This window comes from Hippopotamus amphibius, chromosome 16, assembly GCF_030028045.1.
Source record: "Hippopotamus amphibius kiboko isolate mHipAmp2 chromosome 16, mHipAmp2.hap2, whole genome shotgun sequence".
NCBI classification, from domain to species: Eukaryota; Metazoa; Chordata; class Mammalia; order Artiodactyla; family Hippopotamidae; genus Hippopotamus; species Hippopotamus amphibius.
The window spans coordinates 28,368,766-28,390,552 of NC_080201.1; the positions used below are offsets into that span (position 1 = coordinate 28,368,766).

Below are 21,787 nucleotides of genomic sequence, written 5' to 3' on the forward strand. Positions count from 1 at the left end.
AGAGGCCAACATACAGTCACCAGAGATGAGCCTGGGCTGGAGTCCTCCCACCTCCAAACCTTTGCACACACCAGTCCTCCTCCCTGGGATGCCAGCCTTGTGACATGTCTGTAAAGGTCCCCAAACCCCGGGCCTCCACATCCTCACCCAACTGCCCCACACTCCAGCCACGCAGTGCCTGGCAGAACACCAGACAGTGAGTGGGAGTAAACAGAGGTCTATCTGGCACAGTGAAAAAGACCCTGGAATCCAAGAAGAGGAGCCGGGGGATGACAGCTCCCATTCAGCAAGCGCTCACTTTGCGCCCAGCACTGTACAAAGCACTTTTCACAAATGATCATTCAATCCTCACCTTAACTCTATGAAAACAAATGCTATTATTGCCCCTACGTTAAAGATAAGAAAACAAAAGTCCAAAGAGGCTAAGTGATGCCCAAGATCACAGAGCAAGTAAGTAGCCAAGCCAGGATTCAAACTCCAGTCTACCAAATCTCAAAGCCTGTGCTTTTAGCCATTGTGGTCTCCAGAGTCCCTTCCTTCCCTTCCCTGATTTTATCATGAGGTAACTTTGCGGAGCACTCCCCAAGAAGCACTAGTTCCCAAGTTAGATACTGCAGGCCCTACTTGGTCTTGTGAAATAACGTATCAAAGGTTCTGATAAGCCCTGCAGGAAGAAAATCCACAGAGCTCGGTGGGGCTTAGTTTCCCAGCCCAAAGTGATGCTGCATGCTTTTTTGCAGGACACCAGATACCAACATGAAAAAAAGAGCTCTCAGAAATCTTGACACCACATGGGAAAGAAGCCCACCAGCATCCCCATTCCCAGCCTCCAGCCGCCAGCCCCGAGCTGTCCCAGAGGCCATTAACTAGCATGAGATGGGCTGCAGGAGCCATTTAGGCTGTGGTGTTCCCAAGAGCAACTCATCACCATCTTTGACACTTCCAGGTGAGAGGTCCTGGGGGAGCCTGGGGCATATTCAGCCCCATCCCACCTCCCTTTGGCCAGCAGCACCAGCTCGCGGGGAAAGGGGCACTGCCATCCCTGTTTCCAGACTGGCTATTCCATTAAAGTCAACCACAGTCACCTCAAGCAGCTGAGACACTTAGAATGTTGGGACTGAAAGGGAGGGAGGGAGGGGGAGAGAGAAAGGGAGACAGGAAAAGAAAGAGACAAAGAGGTGATGAGGATGCAAGAGCTTTTAGGAGCTGAGAATCAAAGCCTTTCGGGGACATCCCTGGTGGCGCAGTGGTTAAGAATCTCCTTGCCAATGCAGGGGACATGGGTTTGATCGCTGGTCCGGGAAGATCCCACATGCCGCGGAGCAACTAAGCCTGTGCACCACAACTACTGAGCCCTTGAGCCCTCGTGCTGCAACTACTGAGCCCGTGTGCTGCGACTACTGAAGCCCACAAGCCTAGAACCTGTGCTCCGCAACAAGAGAAGCCACTGCAATGAGAAGCCTGTGCACCACAATGAAGAGTAGCCCTCTCTTGCAACAACCAGAGAAAGCCCTTGCTCAGTAACAAAGACCCAATGCAGCCAATAAACAAATAAATAAATTTATTAAAAAAAGAAAAGAATCTGAGTGTGGATGGAAAAGACCTAGAACCTCGGAGAAGAGGAGTGATTAGGAAGGGTCCCCCGCCCAGCTCCACGCCCCAGGGGCAGCCTGCAGCGAGTCTCCCCACAGCCCTCCCCTCCCCACGAGGAGCAGCTGAGGCTGGACCCCAGGATCCCAGGGCACTCACCAGTCAGCACCTGCCCGGGGAATGCAGACTCCCAGAGCAGGGGAGGCAGGAATTAGATGCAGAGGGTCCAGGACTAGCTCCCAGCTAACTGGCCCTGGGAGCTTTGGACCACCAGCCTGCCCCCTCTCTGGGCCTCAGCCTCTTCCTCTGTTGAGAAGGTAACTATGAGTCTGTCATCTCCGTAGCCCAGGGCCTCGGGATGCTTCCAGGGAAGGGCAGGGCTTACCTCCCTGCTGAGAGCAAGGGGAAAAGAAGGTGCCGGCCACCTCCTCCTCCTGGTCAGCCTGTCTTCCCTCTCAAACCACAGACGGACCTCAGCTGTCTGGCTGCAGTTCCCCTTCTGCATCTGTATTCTCGGACTGCCCAAGGTCAGGCTTACAAGGTCAGCCCAGTTACCTCCCTGCTCACTTTGGTGGGGCCTGCAGTTCAGCTCCCCAGGACCTGGCAGAACGCCTGCCTTTGGAGCATAGGACCCTTAGCACTCCCAAGATCGGCCCCCAGCCCTCCCTTTCTTTTCTCCTCCTCCCGGTCCCAGATCCCTGGCTGAGGGGCGGACAGAACACACAGCCAGTCATCCTCCCCTGCAAGGGCTGGGGGCCTGGGCGAGCCTGAGGTTCCAGCTCCTCCAGGGAAGGTTGGCGACAGAGGCACAGACCAGGATCCCATCCTGCTCACTGAGCACACAGCGCTGCCTCACCGGGTCCTCTACTGCTATTTGCACACTCTCACAGACAGGGTACTCACCACCTCCAGCCACACAGCTAGCATTAATGAAGCTCTCTGAAAATGCAAGACTTGATTCTAAGCTCTCTACACGAATGAACACACTTAATCCTCTCCCGAATCTTCTGAGACAGGACCATTATGCCCGTTTAACAAATTAGGAAACAGAGGCCCTAGAAGATCAAGTTACCTGCTGGAGATCACACAGCTCGAGGTGCAGCCTCAGAGCCTGATCCCAGAACCCATGCTCTTGATTTTGCAGCTCATTTTCCCTTGACACTACCTGTTAGAAAGGGCTTCTCTTTAAAATTCGTAGTAAAAGATGCTTCCAAAAATGTGTTTCCTCGGGATTAGTTGAACCGCTTCCTCTGAGGACCGTGGTCACGGGGCTCTGTCAGGACCTTATCCCAGCCCCACTCCTACGCTCTCGGTCATCTGCAGGCCATAGACACCCCCTACCAGCATCCTCAGAAGCTTGTCTTTGACAATGGGGGTACAGCCCGGAGACTGATATTGAATTTTAGCTGGACTGTGGTGGAAGGAAGGGGTGTGGGGTGTGAGGCCCTTACCCCCAACCACTTCCTCGTCGTTCTGATCTACTGCTGCTTCATTGGCCAGTTCCCCTTAGAGCAGCATCCCAGTCTCTCCCAGGGTCCCTAGTGTCACCCCAGCCCCAACCCCAACCCCACCCTACCCATCAGCTAAGCTTTCCATGTTGGGAAGAAGGGAGGAGAGGAAAGGGGATGGAGGGGCAATGGAGGGCAGAGGAAGCGGGAGAAGATGATACTGGGGGAGCGGGATGGAGGGGGAGGGGTGAACAAGGGAAAGGGGAGAGGGGATGAGAAGTGGGGGTGGGGCTTGGGGAGGAGAGGGGAGCCGGAGCAGAAGTGAGAGCAAAGGAGAGAGGAGGGGAAGAATCGTACCTGGACTCCTTCTTGTCATCAAGTGGATTATAAATACATAAAGAGCATGAATGAGTGGGCCAAGGGCTTGCCTTGTTTGCAGGATGCAGCCCGCCAGAGTGGTAGGTCAGTTTCTCCCCAATTCAAGAAGCCAGAGGGGCACTTTGAAGCTGAGCCACCCCAGCCCTGGACCCCGCCCCCTCACCAGAGCCTCAGACAAAGCGGGCAGCCTGGGAAGACAGGCTGCAAGCCCCAGCCGCCAGCCCGGGAAAAGGGGCGCAGGTGACAGCAGCTCCTGGCAACTGTTGCCCTGGCAACCGTTGGCAGCTGCGGGGACTACGTCACCACCCAGCTCCAGCACAGCACAGGCCCCCTAACTTGTCCTGTGCCCAAGTTCCCTGACTTGGATGCTGGCCAGGTAGGGAGCTGTCAGGAAGAAGAGCAGAGTTTAGGACACCAGGTTATGGGGAACACTGGGGGCACCTGCCTAAGTCTGTCAATATTGACTTTAAAACCAAATCTTTTTAGAACGCTAGTGGGGAATACCCCTGTGATCAAAAATGCCTACTATTTAGCTACATTTGCCCCTGGAGGCTGCCAACCTGTGGCCTTGGACTCGAACCACACTGGACACCCATCTTTTCCCCACCACTGGCTGCCATGAGCACAGAACATGAACAGTACTTCCCTGGAAGCGTCTTAGAGGAGTACCTCCTCCAGGAAGCCTTCCCATATGGCCACAATCCACCAGAAATCTTCTTCTGAGTTAGCCCTGGGGCTAGGATTTCCCTCTGGCTTTCCCCCAGAGCTCCCTGGGGGCCAAGAGTGGTTCCTTTCTGTGCCCCAGAGTGAGTACCAGTCTGGGGAGAGAGGAACAGAGGCAAAGCTTCTGAAATCTTGCCTATGTGCCAGGCACTACACTAGGCACTTTGGAGATCGCTCTCCACCACGCTGCGAGGTTAGCCCTGCTGAACCCATCTCACAGATGGGGAGACAGGGGCCCAGGAACAGGATGTGCCTTGCTCAAGACCACCTAGCTGGTAAAAGAGGTGTACAGAATTCAAACCACGATCTCCTCTGAGACATGAGAACATCCAAACCCAATGTCCATCTCATGCTTGACTAATCCCACCCCCCATTCATTGCACATCCAAACTTTACTTGATCACCTCCAGTGACAGGGAGCTCACCTCATCTCAAGAGAACACATCCCTTTGACCTCTAAAAAGTCTTTCATAACCATTGAGTCAAAGGGGAAAGGACATCAAAGCCATGGGGTGGCCTCCATGTGCCACACAGGGCCCAGAAGAGAACCAGGGCTGTGGGCACACCCCCACCAAGGCCTTCAGCTCCAGACTGGCAGCAGAGCAGGAGACAGGGTGAGGCTGCTCAGGGGCCCAGGGTCTCAGAGCACTTCCCCAGAGTAAGCAGGAATCCCTTTGGTGATCACACTCCAAGGGGCTCTGGGTCGGTTTCTGGCAGAGGCCATGGGAAAGGCAGCAGGGGCTGGGGTCCATGGGACGGAGTGCCCGTGCACCCCCATCGCCCCTCCCCCACCGGTGGACCAGAGCCAGGAGGCGGCTATTGTCTCGCTGCCCGCCCAGAGCTGTGTCCTATTCAGGCACTATTTTTGGCCCCAGAGGAAGAGGAAAAGAAAGCAAAGAAAGGAGTTCCTGTTCTCGGTGGAACCTTTGCCTGGAAAGGATTCCAGGGCCTGCTGGGCCAGAGAAGGGAGTCACTGTTGGATCAAAAGATCCTGTGCTTAAAAGGAGCTGGCAGGGGGCTGTGGTTCAGGGGAGCCAGAGGGAGGGCACAGATGGGGCACCCCTGGCCTCGTACGCACACTTGGCTCTCACTAACTGCAGTGACACGTAGAGAAACAGGGGCACAGGATCCCCAGTCCACCAAAGTCACTAAGCACTGGTAGTAACAATTAAAAAAAAAAAAAAAAAAAAACCTACAATAGCCCATAGTTGCCCAGAACCAAGTCTCTGCCAGAGAGACTGACTATCATCACTCAATACCCACAGCACCCCTAACCAGGGTGGAGGTCGGAAACAAAATGCTAAGCCTCACAAATCAGATAACTGATGCTCAGGGAGCAGCATGACAGCCAAAATAATAAGCTAGCAACCCCATTCCACCCTCCGCCTTACGCCATTCCACCCCTTCCTTTCTTTCACCAACTCCAGTGCACTAGCCTTCTTTCTATCCTCAGACACACCTCAGGGCCTCTCCAAGGGCTTTCCCTTCAACACGGAACAATCTTTCAGGGTTCTTTCCCTGATTGGTTCCTTCTCGGTCCTTAATTCAAATGTCCCCTCTCCTAAGAAGACTTCCTTGTCCACCTAACCAAAATTATCCTCCCCATTCAACACTCTCTTCCATGTCACCTTATCTTATAAACTTTAAAGCACTTAACACTGTCTGAAATGACCCTGCAATTTGCTTGTCATTCATTTCTCCACGTCTGCTCTGTCTTGTCTGTCTTGCTCATCACTTGTATCTCCAGTACCTAGTACCACAGTGCCTGGTTCACAGGAGATGCTCAGTGATGACTAGTTAGTAAATAAATGAGTGAATGAGACAGAGCTGGGACCCTGACTAGGCCAGGCTGGCTCCAAGCCTCTTGCCAAAAGGAGCCAGCTCCTGAAGCTCAGGGCAGGGGGAGTCCAGCACTGAGCCATCCCCGCTCCCCAGCCTCTGACTGGGTTAGGGGCACACACACCTCTGCCAGGTGCCTGGCCAGAGAGGGACTCCCAAGACTGCACAGCCTGAGAGCCAGGACAGGACCCGAAACTTCACCTCCAATGCAGAGCCACATGATAAAGCCTCTTAAGAAGTCCTGCAGTGCAGAAGCCTCGCAGCTCAAGGCTTTCCTAAACCAACAGGACCACAGACATGCTTTCACAGGTGCTGGATTATTTGATGTCTGAGATCTCATCTGAATTTGTGATCAAAACTTGAGTTTTCTCTCTACATAAAGGCAAAGTAACCACCACCACGCCCCTCAACCACCTGCTGGCCCAGGGTTGGAGGGCCCCAGGCATAGGATTTGCTGATGAAGGTGGGTCATCACCAAATTTGCCGATGAAGCTGTTCCCACGGCTGCAAATGCCAAAACTTCCATCTGGACTCCCCGTGGGCTCCCCAAGGTGGAGCAAGGAGGGGAAATGGCACTCGCCTGTGGACAGAGAGGACCCTGGGGTCTGGGCACCTGAGGGCAGGTGTATCCCAAGGACCAGCCTGCAGAGACTCATGAGGGAGCTGGGGCAGTGACGGGAACCTCACGGGAGCAGGAACCACACGATGTGCACCTGCCCTCCTGCAGTGCACACAGCCGCCCTGTGAGGAGCGGGCATTATGAAGCCCATTTTACAACTGGGAAAACCGAGGCTCAGAGAGGAGAAGCCGTTTTCCCGGGGTCACACAGCTGGTAAAACTGGACCCACATCCAGCTCTGTGCACTCCTTTGCCTATGCTGTCCCCATTGTCCCGCATGGCACTCCATCCACAGCCCTGGAATCTGCAGCACATGGAGAGGAGGTGACAGCCTCTCTAGGGAAGTAGACATGAGGCCCGAGAGACTGCACTATGTGTCCAAGGCACCCCAGCCCAGGAGCGAGACCCTCACCCCTAGGCTCAGGGGGTCTGCGAGCCCTCCCAACCTACCTGGACAAGAGTTACTGCAGCTCCCAACTCTGGTTCCCCAAACCCATGTGACGGGGAGCAGAGGCCAGACTCCCGGGTGCGCTGACACCCACCGCAGGTCTCCTTGAGGAGATACTGGCTGTCCCTTCCACCACAAATGGTGACGTGTGCTGCACCGGGGCCCGGCCCAGGGACTGGGACCTGGATGTTCTCGGCTCCCAGCCAAGGAGCCAGAGAATAGACTCTGCCCACCTGGCCTGGGGTGTGTGCAGAGGTGGCAGAGCCCTAAGAGGGTGTGGCAGTCACGGTCATGGACAAAGGATAAATAGAGCTTTGAGGAAACCACACGAGGATTCCTTCTGGCTCTCTCCGTAGCTCTCGCCAGGCGGTGTCACATGCAGGTGCGTGGGAGGAGGAAGTGGCACGAGGGCAGACACACACCTAGCAGGCGCAGGCCTATCGGACGCGGGAGAGCAAGGCCAGCACCAGTCCCTGATAATTTGGGAGGTGAGCATTCCCGCTTCCCAGCTCCTCCATCAGGCCCTCCTGCCTCTCGCCCGCCCTGTGTCCCTGCTGCCCTCTCGCCATCTACGCCTCCCATCCAGCTCACTGACCTATTTACAGGCTGTTAGGAGCCTTTGAAGATGTAATAGTTGGTTCTAATGGTGGAAGTTCTGGCAAGGCTATGGAGAGGGTTTCTACGTGGAAATGCCACCTGCACACAAACATCACCTGATGCTAGAATGAGCAGGGCCAGAAAAGCTCAGGACTGGGAGGAACCGTGGAAAACCCCACATGATACCCAAGGTCCCTCCACAACGTCCCTGTCAAACTTAAACACCTGTAGGGATGGGGAACTCACTACCTCGGGTGGGGACGCTATTGGTGGTGCCGCAGGCAAAGGTCCAAGCTCAGAGGCAGGAGACTACCTCTGACCGGCCAGGGGACCTTGAGCCTGCTTCCTCATCTGTGAAGTGTAAAGATTCAAAGCTCCAAGGGCAACAGCGCCCGAGACTGAATGAGGTCTTTGTAGGCAATAACACTGTACACACCAGGGGCGGGAGTTGGGTTATGAGTCCTCCGGGGGGTTGACACACGCCCAGTTGGTGAGGAACCCAGAGGAGCAGTGGGCAGAGGGTGCCAGACCAAGAATGACTCAGCTGCCCCAGCCAGCCCCTGGGGTCCACCCCTCACATGGGTCACCATCGAGGCAGGTGGGTCCGGGCAGTTGTCCCCCTACCACAGGGTCAGAAACGGTGCCAGCCACAGAGCCACACCCACGAGGGCCCGACGTGGCCAGGGACCCAGAAGGGGTTGGCCACCCAGCACAGCCCCCAAGGGCCAAGGGAACTCAGCTGCCCCAGGACACCAGCCCAGCTCAAACCCAGGTCTCCCCTGCAGGCCTGGGACAGTAGCCACACCAGGCAGGCCTTGGGTCTCGGGGGGCAGGAGGGACCCCCATTCTTGGACAACGCCTCGGGCCAGCAGATCAAGACTCCATTGGATGGGAGTGTCCAAGGGGGTGGGCTTTCTGGGGCCGGGGGCCCCTCCCAGTGACCTCCTGGGAGGACAGAGCTTGGGATAACCTCGCTGCTGCTGCCTCAGAGAAGGGCTTGGTGGTGGCGCAGGACAGTGGCAACGACGACAGCGCTGGTGGTGTGCCAGGCCCTATACCCGGTGCTTAAGATGTCACGGCTCGCTCCACCCTCTCAAGGTACCATCACCATCCTCCTTTTAAAGATGGTGAAAAACAAGGCACAGAGAGACTAACGCACCTGTGCAAGTTCACACAGCTGATGGAGCTGGGACGGAACCAGGCAGCCCCAGAGCCACCCACCCTGTGCTGCCTCCCCCAGGGGGACAGCTGGGTGGGGCGATGGAGAAGCCGCGGTCCAGGACAGCTGGGGCGGGGGGCCTGCTACTCCCTGGCCCCTACAGCATGGGGCTGACTCAGGTAGTCCCCACAGGCTCTCACTTAGCTGTCAGGGACTCAGGTATCTTTATGTCCATTTTACAGCCTGAGTAATGAGGCTTAGAGAAATTAAGCCTGATTTGAACTTAGTTCTAACTGAACTGCCATGTGACTGAATCTGAAGACAAAACCTTCTGCTGAGGTTTAAGGAAGACCTGTCAAAGCCGCACGTTGTGCTAAGTACACGCGTTGCAGCCATTTCCCGCAAATTCCAGCCACAGCCCTGCCAGGGGGTGGTGGTGTCATCTCCGTGTATAGGCGCCGACACTGAGGTCTGGGGAGGCTGTGACCTTGGACAGTAGGATATGAACCCGAAAGCCCTCTGCTCTCCCCCCAGGGCCTAGAGAGCTAAGGGCAGGGCTTCTGGGAGGAGGAAGGCAGAGACCCAAGGACAGGAGGGAAGACACAGGTGGCAGAGGTGGCTCTGGTCTCTCACCGCTGCTCGTCTTGGAGGGAGTGTAAGTGGCCCTGAGCCCGGGGAGCCAGGCTGGAGCCATTAGTCGTCTAACCGCCGGCCTTTCAGGGCACTGGAGCTGGACTGACTCCCGGACAGAGAGGCCCCCGCCCCCCCAGGCCATCTCCCCCTAATGCAGAGGCCTGTTCACGGCTGCCCACTTGTCCTGCCAGCTCCTCCAGGGCTCAGCTTTTATCTCAACCTGCCTGGATCTGCCAAGTGCACCACAAACCGCCTGAGCCTGAGCCAGCGCCAGCCCAGCTCCCATCACCCTGGCCTCCCCGCCAAAGCACAAGTCAGGCTGGGTTGGGGGAGGTGTCCGGCCGATGGCCCCAGCTCTCCTCGGGCGGGAGGCAGGAAGAAGTCCCCCCAAGTCATTACACGTATCTCTGGGCCTCAGTGCACCCATCTACCCAAGGGGGAGAGCATAACAGTAAAGGCTGACATGTGGCTGTGTGCTGTGGTGAATACTTTACTGCATTAACTCCTTAATGCTCAAAACAGCCCCCTGAAGTAGATACTATTTTATCCACTTTTTCCAGATAAGGAAAATGAGGCAAATGCCCAAGTTCACACAACACGAGAAGAACAAATCTCTCCCCAGACGAGCAGCCTTGCTATCTCCATGGGTCCTGTCACCCCAGAAGAGCGTGGGTTTGGCAGAAGCAGTGATGGGATTCAAGACAAGGGCACATATCCTCGGGTCCCCCGCACAGAGTCTGGCCTGGCTAAGGAGCCCCCTCCCCACTGAGGGGGGCAGGAGAGCACGGTGGACAAGAGCCCAGACTCTGGAGCCCCCAAGATAAGAAGTCAGTCCTGGGCAAGCCTCCTGTGCCTCAGTGTCCTCATCTCTAAAATGGGCACATCGGGAGCTCATGCCTGGCAGGAATAAAGGTGCGTGCAAAGCGCTGAGCCCAGGGACTGGCAGAGTCTGAGGGCAGGGAGGGTCCAGGACTTTTCTAGCCCAGCCGAGCCACCAGGGAACCAGGAAGAGTTTGGGGCTTGAGGAGCCTGGTGCCTGTCCCAGCCCACCCGTGCCAGGGCAGGCACCAGGCAGGGATCGGAATATGTGTGTCCCAAGCTCTCCCCTCAGCAGCCCTGGCCTGACCCCTAAATCTACAGGGCTCTCTGGAAGCCTCAAGGAACTGCTGATGGAGTGTAAAGACCAGGCCGGTGGAGGGCAAGCCTGGGAGGCTGGGGCCCAGCAAGGACCCCACCCCACACTGTCTGAGAGGCAGCCTCTGTGCCAGCCCTGCCCTGCCCCCGCTTGCCATCTGCCTAGTCCCCGGGGTCCTGGTCCCCCCAGCTGCTGGGCTTGCTCACACGATGCCCCATCTGCTGTGAGTCAGAAGGCAGATCCACAGGGCATCCCCGGGTCAGGGCTGGGGGCGCTGAGCCTGCTCTGGTCCTGGGTGGGGTCGCAGCACTGAGGTTTGGGGCTGTGCTGTCACATTCCCCCCCCCAGCCCTGCCCGACTCTTCACGGCATCTCTGAAAGTGGTGTAGCCCCTACCACCCATCACCCACACGCAGCTCTCACTGAGGCTGAAGTGATCCGGGGCCCGTCTCAGCTAGAGCACCATCCATGTGGCCCCTTTCATGGCTGTCCCTGCCCTGCCCCTCCCAAACTTTGTCATGCCGGGCCCTGCTAGGGAGGCCACCCCCACAACACACAGACCCAGATCCAGCTCTGCCGCCTCTTTCAGCTGCCCTTCTCCTGGGCAGGGCGACCACCACCCTTCTCTGTCCCCACAGCCATAAAGCTGCCCTCCAAGCAGGAGCCTCGGGCCTGGGGCAGCCAGGTCAGCCCCGCATCACAACCCTGCCCTCCTTATCCAGCTGGGGTGGCAGCCTGGGCACCCAGACCCCACCTGGCATCCGCCTGGTCTGGCTGCAGTGCCACCCAAGTCTTCCCGCCATCCCTTCCCCCAAGAGCACATTAGGACCTGCTGGCTTGGCATTCCGGGCCCCAAAAATGGCCCGTGCCAGGTCCCCAGTGCCATCACCTTCCCTGTCCCCCTAGTTCTCATCATTCCCAAACCTTTTCCCATGCAGTTTCCTCTGCCAGGAATGCCACCCGCCTTCCCCCTCCAATCCCCATATGTGTACATCAAACCCTCCTCCCCCTCCTCACCAGCCTCCAAGGCCAGCCTCTGGGCCCTCCACAGGGCCTCCGGGTCCTCCCAGGTCAGGAAGTTCTCTCCTCCTCCACCAGCAAGCTTATCTCACTTGTCAGCCTCCGATCCTAACTGCCTTGTTTGTTTATGTCCCTGACAAGATGAGGGTGTCCCAGCCAGGCTGACCGGGCCCTGCCCAGTGGCCCAGGGCATCGAAGCTGGCACAACACTGCAGTCTGCCTAGCACAGCCTCTGTCTCCCGGACCACACTGGGGTGGCATCCTTCATGACCTGACACTCTTGGAGCCAAGCCCAGGACCACAGGAGGCAGGGAAACTATTATCACCCCCACACGCCCACTTAGCAGCTAGGCCAACGGCAGCCCAGAGAGAGAGGCACAGCAAGGCGACCATGGCAATGCTATGACCAAGGTGGGGCTTCAGCTCAGGTCCCTGGAGTCCCTGCAGCAAAGGGGCACAGGTCGGTCCCAAGAGCTAGTCCTTCCCTGGACCTTGGCAGGGGAGATCCTGCAGGACCCCTGGCGTGGACTCTAGAAAACCAACTCAGCAGCTGGTGGTTCTCACTGACCTGAGATGCTTCTTCCCACTCAGCCTGCAACCCCGGCGAATCAACCCTCTGCCCTCAGGGTATCTGGGCTAGGGGGCAGGGGCTTGGCTCTGGACCACCCACCTCTCATTTGTCTCATTCACTGCTGGGTCCCCCATCCCTAGAACAGTACCAGGCACACAGTAGGCACTCAATAATTGTTTATATGAATAACTTCTTTGGCCCTTTAGAGCCACAAAGGCTATTCTTCCCCACCCCACCTAGGCCAGGCCAGAGCTGCTGCAGGCAGGATGGGAGTGGAGTGGGGGCGGGGTGAGAGGGTCCTGTCTCCACTCACGCTCCCCAACCCTCCTCAGTAAAAGGAACACCAGCCCCCTCCCCGGGGCCATGGCAGACCCCAACTTGTTATCACAGGAAGGAGGCTGGTTGGGGAGGCAGGGAGGACAGGAACCAGCAATTCCCCCAGGTGGGGAAGCCCTATCAGCGCCAGGCAGGCGGGGGCCTGGGGTCTGGCGGTTGGCAAGCAGGCAGCGCTCCAGCCCTCAGCCACTGCTTCCCCATTCACTGCCACTGCTTCCCTGGATGTTCTCTCTCATCCCAGGTCCCCCAAGTTCAGACCCCACTGCCAGGACCATCTCCTCCCAAAGGTGGCCTGGGCCATGAAAAGCCAGATGGCCCCTGGCTCGCCGGGGGGCCCCAGATGCAGCCCCCGGGCAGCTGCAAGCAAGGCTGCCCTCAGTGCCTGTGCCCAGCCCCCTGCAGCATCCTCACCTCCCCGAGGCCAGATGCTGGCTTTCCATCCCCAGGCTTGTTCTGTGACCCTGGGTAAGCCCCCTGCCCTCTCACAACCTCAGTGCTCCCATCTGTGCAGTGGGAGCAGGAGAGCACAGTATCTCACCACCCACAGAGCAGACCCAGCTTGCAGGGCCCCGTGACTACCATTCTGAGCCTCAGTTTCCCCAGCTAACAAAATGGCTAGTAGCTCCGAGAGATCCCATCCGCTCAGGCCCTGTCCCCTTCCCAGGCATCTCCCTGTCCATCCACCCCCAACTCTAGAGAGCCTGCACAGCACTGCTCATGTGGGCTAGCTCACCCAGATACCAAGACTTCAGCTCCCTGGTCCACCACCACCCCACCCTCTGCCACACACACCCCCATCCCTTCTCCCTCCTCCCATTACACCCTTGATCCGGTACCTGCGGACGGGTAGAAGATCCCGCGTGGGGCTGAACAGCTGAACCACCTTTCGATAGCCACCTCCAAGGCTTAACCTACCAGCTGTGGTCCCGTTTCTGTGAGAGCTGGTGAGCGTGGAGACTCCCAGCCTCTCTCCTGAGGCAGGGCAAGGCAGGCAGCCAGTGTGAAGGCACCGGGGTGTGTGTTTTGGGGGGGGGGGGGGTGAACACCCCGCTCCTGCCCCAGCTGGGCTCCTCCCTCCTCCAAGCTCGGCTGGGGATGACGGGACCATACGTGAGTCACGGATTTCTCAGAGGGAGGCTGGGAGGGGGCAGGGCTGAGAGCCGAGGCGGGGACACGGGGGGATGCCCGTGACTCAGCGCCGGGTAAGGGGGCACTTCAGCCTCACCCCCCATCCAGGCAGACAGGTGCCAGGCTTCATGGACCGATGCTGGTCGGAGATAAGTCTGCCCCCTCGCCCTCCATCTGTTACTTCCCCAGGGCTGCTCTCCCTGAAGTTCCCGCAGAGAGGCCACGGTTGCTATGGCAACAGGCCGCCCGATGCTTCCCCCCGCCACCCCACCCCAGCAACCACTGCCCCTTCCTGAAAGAAAGTCCAGCCTCCTTGGCAGCAGGCAGGAGCCAGCGCTGACCGGCAGAGCGGAAGGCATGCCGGGGAAGGGGGCGGGGGGGCATCAAGTAGCCTGGCATGCAGCCAGCCAGGCCACACACAACTGGCCGCCTGACCTTGACTCTTCCCTGAGCCTCAGTTAATCCTCCCAGCAAAGGGACCCACCTCAATGCTCCCCAGGCACTCACAGTTTCAACATTCCAAGACAAGCTCTGGATTCTGAGGTGCCAGGGGCTTCTGGAAATGGCCTCCCAGTCCGTCTACTGGGCCAAAGGGGAAACTGAGGCCCAGGTGAGGAGCCATTCCTGGTGGTTCCAAAAGCTCAAAGAGAGAAATTCAGAAATGGGTCGACGCCCCCGTTCCCTTTCTGGCCACTGGCCTCCGTCAGTGGTTCCCTCCCACTGCTAAGGTCCGCGGCCACCCTGGGAGTTAGGAAGCTTCAGATGGCCCACGGCACCCCGCTGCAGAGCGGGGATGCCCCGTCTTCCCTCATCCCTCCAGCGTGAACAAATGATTCCCAAGTCACAGATGCCATGAGGATTTCACAACCTAATGAGGGCGTGATGACAGCAGCAATAACAACAGTAAGAATAATACTGATTACATTGACTGACCACTCACTACATTCCAGACGCGTCCCTGGCGCCATCGCCATTGCACCGCAGGAAGAGGTGTTGCTCAGACCAGCGCCTGGCACTTGATGAGCCCTCAGTCCGTATTCCCCGTGAACGTGGTCATGCAGAAGGAAGAGATGTGAAGCCCAGAGAAGGGAATTAACTTGCCCAAGATCACACAGCTGGGAAGTGGCAGACCAGGTGGTCTGGCTCCACAGCCAGCTGTCGAAAAAGGATGGGGAGGAAAGGATCCAGGAAAGGATGGGGAGACCCTTACATGTCTTTGGGCAAGTCGCCACCTCTAAGGTTCGGTTTCCCCAAGGTCTGTCCTTCAGGGCCGGGCCAGCTGGTCCCTGGGACAGCCTCAGCTGTTCCCTGGGGTCCAGGCCAGCCAGACAGCGGTCACCCACCCATATACACACACACCCCACAGAGGGTGCTGGCCAGCAGGGCACAGATGGAGGGTCAGTGGCATCACGCTCTGCAGTTGGCAGGGGCTTGTGGAGCTGGATGTCCGAGCAAGGCACCCAGAAGCCAGCTGCCACTCTGGCCACACAGGAAAGTCCTATGAGGTGGCCTGGCCGGGGCAGGATTGGCTCGCCAAGCTCTGGCTGCCCGCTGACCATCAGGCTGCTCAGAGACCTACTGTGTGCTGGGCACTGTGCCAGGCTCCAGGGGGTGAGAGATTAGCCTGGCTCCCATGATGGTGACACCAGGGAGTCAGTTATTGGCACCGCAGAGCCCCAGAGGGCTCTGGGAGTCAGAGGAGAGAAATCAGATACATTATCATTGATCACAACACTACCTCTTATTAGTATTGATACTTCTAAAGGGACTGATAAAAGGGGCTGTGTCCTTAGGGTTCACTGTGTAAGGTGCTCTGCTCCATGTGGGTCCTTCTCACTGTATCCTCCCAGCCCTGCGGGCTGGTCCCACTGGTATGTTAGAGAGAGAACTGGTCTGTGGCTGGGCCTCCAGACCTGTGGGCTCTAACCAAGCACCTTCCAGGCACCAGGCCCCCGCTAGGTTCATCACATTCATTGTCTCCTCTGCTTCTCAGGACAGTCGCTGTCTCGCGCCACAGAAGAGGGACGAGGCCCAGGGAGGGCAAGGACCTTGCCCTCACCTTTCAGGGTCAGAGCCAGGGTTGGAACCAGGCTTGTCGGCCCTTGAGCCCCAGCTGGGTCTTGAAGACGCGTTTTCAATGAACAAAGACCAGCAGGAAGGGCATTCTTGGTAGAGGGAACAGCATCAACAGAGGGATAGAGGTGGGACACGGGAGGTGTCCTTGGAAGGAAGTAGGATCTGACTTGGGGGGGTAAGGGCGAATTGTGGAAGATTCTGAGAGCATGGAGTTTGCCTTAGATGGGGTTTCATCAAAGGTGCTGAGAAGCACTCAAAGTGGTCCGCAGACCTACAGAGAAGTTATTAGAAATCCAGCATCTCAGGTGTGTCCCAGAGCTGCTGAATCAGAATTTGTATTTGAACAAGATCCCAGGTGGTTCCAGCATTTGTTTTTTGTTTTTTGCTGCATCGTGTGGCATGCGGGATCTTAGTTCCCTGACCGGGGATTGAACCAGTGCTCCCTGTGGTGGAAGTGCGGAGTCTTAACCACTGGACTGCCAGGCAAGTCCCCCAGCATTTATTAAAGCAGGAGAAACACTAGTCTACTCCAGGAGCTGTACTGGCAATGATGGGATGTGGAGGGGAGGCCAGGGTCCAGCCAGGGCACTGGAGAAGATGGAGGTGGGTGGGAGGCTAGTGGAGACTTTGGTCCAAGAAACCAGAGGCAGGGCTAGGGCCCTCACCCCACACGTGAGAGGGGATAAGATGTCAGAAACTGCCTTGAAGTGTGGGGGCATGGGATGGGGTACAGATCTGGGAGACAGGGAAGAGGCTGCCCTTGTACACAGTGGAATGGGAGTACCCTTGTGACATATTGGGGAACCCTCCAAAAGGCAACTGCAAACACATTGGTAGGACTCAGGGGTGAAGGGCTGGGCTCCCCCCAAGCCCAGGGAAGGTCACAAACATTACCGACTGGTGACAGTGGCCAGAGATGGGGTGGAGAGTGCAGAAAATTGCAGAAAGGCCTTCATTTGAAGGGATGGAGGAGAGGGGGTAATGTTAGCCCCGGGAGGTTGGGCTCAGACTCTGGGCTCAGACCAACGGGCTTCTGCTCCCAGCTCTGCCAGCCGGGTGACTCAGCAGCATCTCTCTAGCCATCCACCGTCTCACTGTCAAGTGGGGATAATAGCAGAACCGCCAATAGTAATCAACGAGGCCACGTACGTAAAGCTCGTGGCCGAGACCCGGCACGCATGCATGCTCTGATGTATTGCGAGGGCTTTGCTATTCAGAGCAGCCTGCACAGGAGACAGAGACGCGGCTGCCAGGGAGGTGGGAGGACGTGTGTTCCCCAGGACGGGAGGGAGGATGGGACACCTGTGGTGGCCACTGTAACAGAGGCTTGGGTGAGTGGGAGGACACAGCGGGGCTTCTTCCTGGAGGTCTCGCCCTTTTCCATCTCTAACCCTCCAGCCTGGGCACCCTTGCCAACAGTGAAGATCTATGCCCCCCTGCAGGAAGGGTTGCAGGCAACCACTGCCTGTGTGTAGGTGGGTTTTCATTGCATAAGAGCCATTCAAGTCCAGGCTTCTCTCTCCGCTTGCAAGCTGAGTGGCCTTGTAAATCACTGAGCACCACGCCCAACTCACAGTAGGTGCTTGACGAATGTCAGCCAGTGTCACAATTATCATCAAATCGACACAAATGCCAAAGACCACTCCACCATTTGCAAAGCCCTTTCGTGTCCAGTGTCTCCTCTACAAACTGTGATGATTGTTCCAGCTTAACAGAGATGGAAACTGAGGCTCAGAGAGAGAACTTTCCCAATGCCTCACGGCACATCAGCAAGCAGAGCCAGGATTCGAACCCTTGTCCTGTGACCCAGACTATGTGCTTTGTGGCCAGTGCTCCCAGCCACCTCCCTGTGCATTCCCGTGGGAAAGCCTCCTGGCCACAGGCGCGGGGGCAGCCGCAGTCCCATGATAACGCCAGCACAGCCACCCCAGGGCCCAGGGGGGACGGCGTTGCCCATGTGACTCAGCCACCCTCACAAAGGGAACTGTGTGCCCGGTGCCTCTGCCCTGCCTCCCCCGCCCCCCACCCATCCCCCAGCTGGAGAAGGAGCAGGGAGCCTGACATATCCAAGATGCAGGGAGAACTAGAGGCACCGTCAGCCAACGGGACAAGCCAAATGGAGATTCAAGCCCAGGCTTGGGATGCAGGAGGCTGGTGCCAGCTCCAGTGATGGAATGAAGGGCCAAGCAAACAGAAGGGAAGAGACCACCCAGGTCCAAGATGGTTCTCTGAGGCCTTATTTGGAGCTCCAAGGACAGACTCAACCCTATTGGCTCCCTTGGGGGTGGAACTCAGGCAGGTGCCCCATCCACGTTTACCTGTATCAGGTTTCAAAAACACTGGGGCTTGTGGTCTGTGAAAAGACACTCCCCGGATACCAGTTACTGGACTCCTGTGTCCACACCTGTCCCCAGCCCTGACCTCTCTCCACCCATTCCCCTGAAGGCTTCAGACAGCCCACGCGCCACTATTGAGCTCTTACTGTGTATCACGCAAGTGACTTGTATTTTCTCCCACGATTCCGCCAAGGAAGCCTTGCCCCTTTTGCTGAAGGAAGAGACTGAGGCTCAGAGAGGGAGGGCACCCAGCCCAAGGTCACAAAGAATCAGACTTCAAGGCTTGCTTCCTCCCCCCAATAACCTCTTCCTGGTTCCAGTGGCATCTTGACCACATGCCAACAAGAAGTGGCCTTGGACCTGCCCCAGACAGGCAGGCAGACAGACAGAAAGACATCCCCACCTCCCCACGGTCACCCTGTTCCTGCCCAGGAACATTATGCAGGGCCTTAGACAAAGTTCAGGGTGGCTGGGTCTCCTAGGGCCACTCCTGCTGACCTTCCCGGGAGGCAGGCATGCTTGGGTGCCCAGCTACCCAAGATATAAGGTAGACAGAGTGGCCGCCTCCTCTTCCTAGGCATGACGGAACGTCTGACCTCAGCCCAGCCCCCCAAGTACACTTGGCAGGAAGGTTGAGTGCAGCCGGAACAGGCCCAGGATGTCATTCTGGCCATTCTCCTGCCTCCCAGCCTTCAGAAGCCCCTGAGCCCAGGACAACGGCAGGCCCAGCCATGACAGGCCACAAGCCCTCCCTGCAACCCCACTCCCACGCCTCCAGCCTGGACCACCCTTGCTGCAGGGAGCAGGTACAGAGCCAGACACCCAGAGGCCTGGGTTCCCCAGGTGAGACCCTAACCATCTGCAAACATCAGGTGCCCCTTCGCAGCTCAGGGGACTGGAGCCGATGGGCTGGGTGTACTTTACCACTCAGTCTCGGAGCCAGAAGTGCAGCCCTTCCTCGGGGTGTGACATCTGGGAGAACCGCTCTTCCCAAGGGCACCCCCGGGGCTCTGCTCAGAGGCAGGCTTGCCTGGGGGAGACCCAGGGATGGGGAAGCTCCAAACTGCCCCACACCCCCCCAGCCCGGATTCCCCCAAGCATTGTCCCCGAAGTCCTCCAAAGAGCATAGCGTGGGACCTGACATCAAACCGTCCGATCTGAGCTCCTGAGCCTCAGCGTCCGATGGGGCCACACAGGCTTGTCTACAGCCAGGGCCTCCGGGTAGCGCAGTAACAGGTGCTATCACTATCCCAGCTCTCTTTTCAATGCCAATTCCCTCCATGGGAGGAGCTGAAGAGGCTTCTGACTCCTCCACAGGAGCCTCCCTTCCTGAACACGAGGGCCCGGGCAGGCCACCCCAGCTGCCGCTGACGTCTCCTTGGTTGGGGCCCTGCTGTCAGTGGCCCCCTAGCCCTGGCCTGTGGGGTTTGGGTGGCAGCTGCTCAGACACCCGAGATTTGGGCCAGGTGGCTCTGGTCAGGGGTGAGGCATCACCACTGCCACGCCAAGGGACGCAACGGAGGCCCAGAGATGTTGAGCAGCTACCCACCAGGTGGCACAGCAGCGGGCAAAGATGGCAGGGCTTGTTTTGTCTTGGGGTGACAGTGTGCCGTCTCACTTGACTGCCAAAGCTCCGCAGGGCCCAGGCTCTTGACTTTGACCTCCCTATGTGTCTCACTGCCACTCCCCCACCCTGCGCACACACACATGCGCTGGCGGCCAGCACAGTGCTGTGTGAAAGTGTTGGCGGCAGGAGACGCACCTGGGAGTCATAAAGAGGGTGCCTCAGTGTCTTCACCTGGAAACCGGGGCTGCCATCACCTCTCTTTGGGTAAAATAGAGAGTCTTGTGTACTTTTTGGAAAGGCCAGCCTTGCCCCGGGAGACACCGCCAGCACCTCCCAGAAGCACCTCTTCCTGCCGGTACCTCTGCCCCAGCAGCCAGGGACCCCCCCGGGGCTCCCTGTAAGTGCTGGGGCACAGATGGCTCAGGAGGCGTAATGGGGTGAGGATGACAGACAATCAACAGCAGGGTGGCCTCATTAACAGGGGGAACACGGGGGGCCCATTTTGCTACCCAAATGCCCCAGGGAGCCAAGCTGGTCGGGGCAGAGCTGGCCAGGCGCCAGGGCCCTCCCGGCTCCAGCCACCCACCTCTGTCTGGCTGCACGTGGGGCGGGGAGACTGGGTGCGTGTGGACGGAGGTGGGGCTGGAAGACTGCTGCTCCCGTCTTTGTTTTCAGACCTCCGCTCCTGCCACCTCCCTGGAGGTAGATACGGAACCAGCCCAGAGAGGGCGGGCCTGGCCGAAGTTCCCACAGGAGGCACTGGCGGGGCCGGCCTTTTCCTCCAGGATGGCTCCCCCATCCTGGTGTATCCTGGGCCGCCATCTAGGAGTCTCCTCACAGAGGCCTGGCCCAGGGCGGGCAAGCGGCCATTTGGGGAACAGCTGGCCCCTCGCCTCCTGCCTCTGGCAGCCAAGGTGGGGAGGGAAGTGCTGCCGAGTGAGGGGGCTGGGGAGAGGCGGAAGGACCCTGTGCTGGCCAGAGGGGCCGGCACACGGCCAGGCCTGGGCCCTGTCCCATCTCACCTGGGGAGACTGCTCTCCTCCTCCTTGTCAAAAGTCAAACAACCTGGGCCAACCAGCTCCCAAACCGGTTTCCCGTGGGATCCCTGGTGGAAACAGGCTCTGGGTGCTGGGAGCATGCCTCCCGCCTCCCCATCCAAGCACCCAGGTCTGCAGCCTCCCCTCGGCCCCCCACCCTCTGCAGTCTCCTCATCTGAGCACAGGGAGCCCCCCTCACACCCTGCAGGCTTCCCTGGCCGAGACGACCACCCTGTGAGCACGGCCCGCCCACACTCCGAGCGCCAAGGGGTGACCCTGGGGACAGCCAGCGCCTCCAAATCAGCGCAGAGCCCTGAGCCCTCGTCAGGCCTCACACACGCCTTCAGGCATGGGACTAGACCTGAGGGTCGGCCAAGGTCAAGTGAGCCAGGCTGGGAGCCACACTCCCCCAACCTCTCCCGGCCCGTCCCCAACGCAGCAGCTCCTTACCTTCGGGTCTGGGCAGGCCCCTGGCCGGCTCGGACTCTGCCTGCGCCGCCTCCTCCCCTTCCACCTCCTCCCAGGGCTCACAGGCACCAGCCTGAGCGCGTCCGGGCAGGCAGCCCCAGGTGTGGCTCCGCCTGCCCGTCTCGCCCCATTTCCGGCGGCCCCGAAGCTCCCGCCTCCCTCTCGCTCTCCTGGGTTTCCCTGCAGGGGCCGACCTGGCCCCTCGGGGGCTGCAGGCCCCCCCACCGACCCCTCACCTCAGCCCTTAACAGGCTTTTGGCACCTCCACCCAGGGATTCCTGGGGGGCTGGCCCACCCGTGGCCCCCGAATGTCTCTGGGCCTCCGTGCCCCCCTCCCCAGGGCTGCTGGGCGTTGCTGCCCCACCGCCATATGTAATGACCAACTCTTCGAGCTCCCGCCTGCCTCCTCTCTGAGCTCAGGCCCCACCGGAAGCCTGGGTCCAGATTCACCTGCCTGCAATATAAACAAGCCAGCCGGCTGGAGGCAGGAGGCGAGGGTGGGGAGCAGGGGGATGGGCACTGGGGACTGGGGGGCATGGTCCCTGCTGTCAGAATGCTGAGCTGACCCAGACGAAGGGCGGGGGCAGGAACGGGAGGGGTCGAGGCAGCTGCTCCAGGTATCCCAGGGTGCAGAGGGGACGGTGGTCCAGCCAGGCTCTGCTTCACCCACCAGATTCCCAC

At 58.7% G+C, this 21,787-nt stretch overlaps 1 protein-coding gene across 8 annotated transcripts in view; it reads right to left on the reverse strand.

Moving 5' to 3' along the window:
* ADGRG1 (adhesion G protein-coupled receptor G1) overlaps positions 1-21,237 on the reverse strand; it is a 41,457-nt gene extending 20,220 nt beyond the window's left edge. Inside the window, exons 1-2 of one of the 8 annotated variants that reach the window (XM_057711714.1) lie at positions 14,130-14,453; positions 13,331-13,466 (exon numbers count right to left, since the gene is read on the reverse strand). The gene's annotated coding sequence lies outside the window, so the exon portion shown is untranslated. Of the gene's footprint in view, positions 1-11,584; positions 11,717-13,330; positions 14,019-14,129; positions 14,454-14,555; positions 14,723-21,088 lie in introns of those variants that run through there. The other 7 variants (XM_057711712.1, XM_057711711.1, XM_057711718.1 and 4 more) reach the window with 7 other exon arrangements.
* Positions 21,238-21,787: the final 550 nt, after the last annotated feature.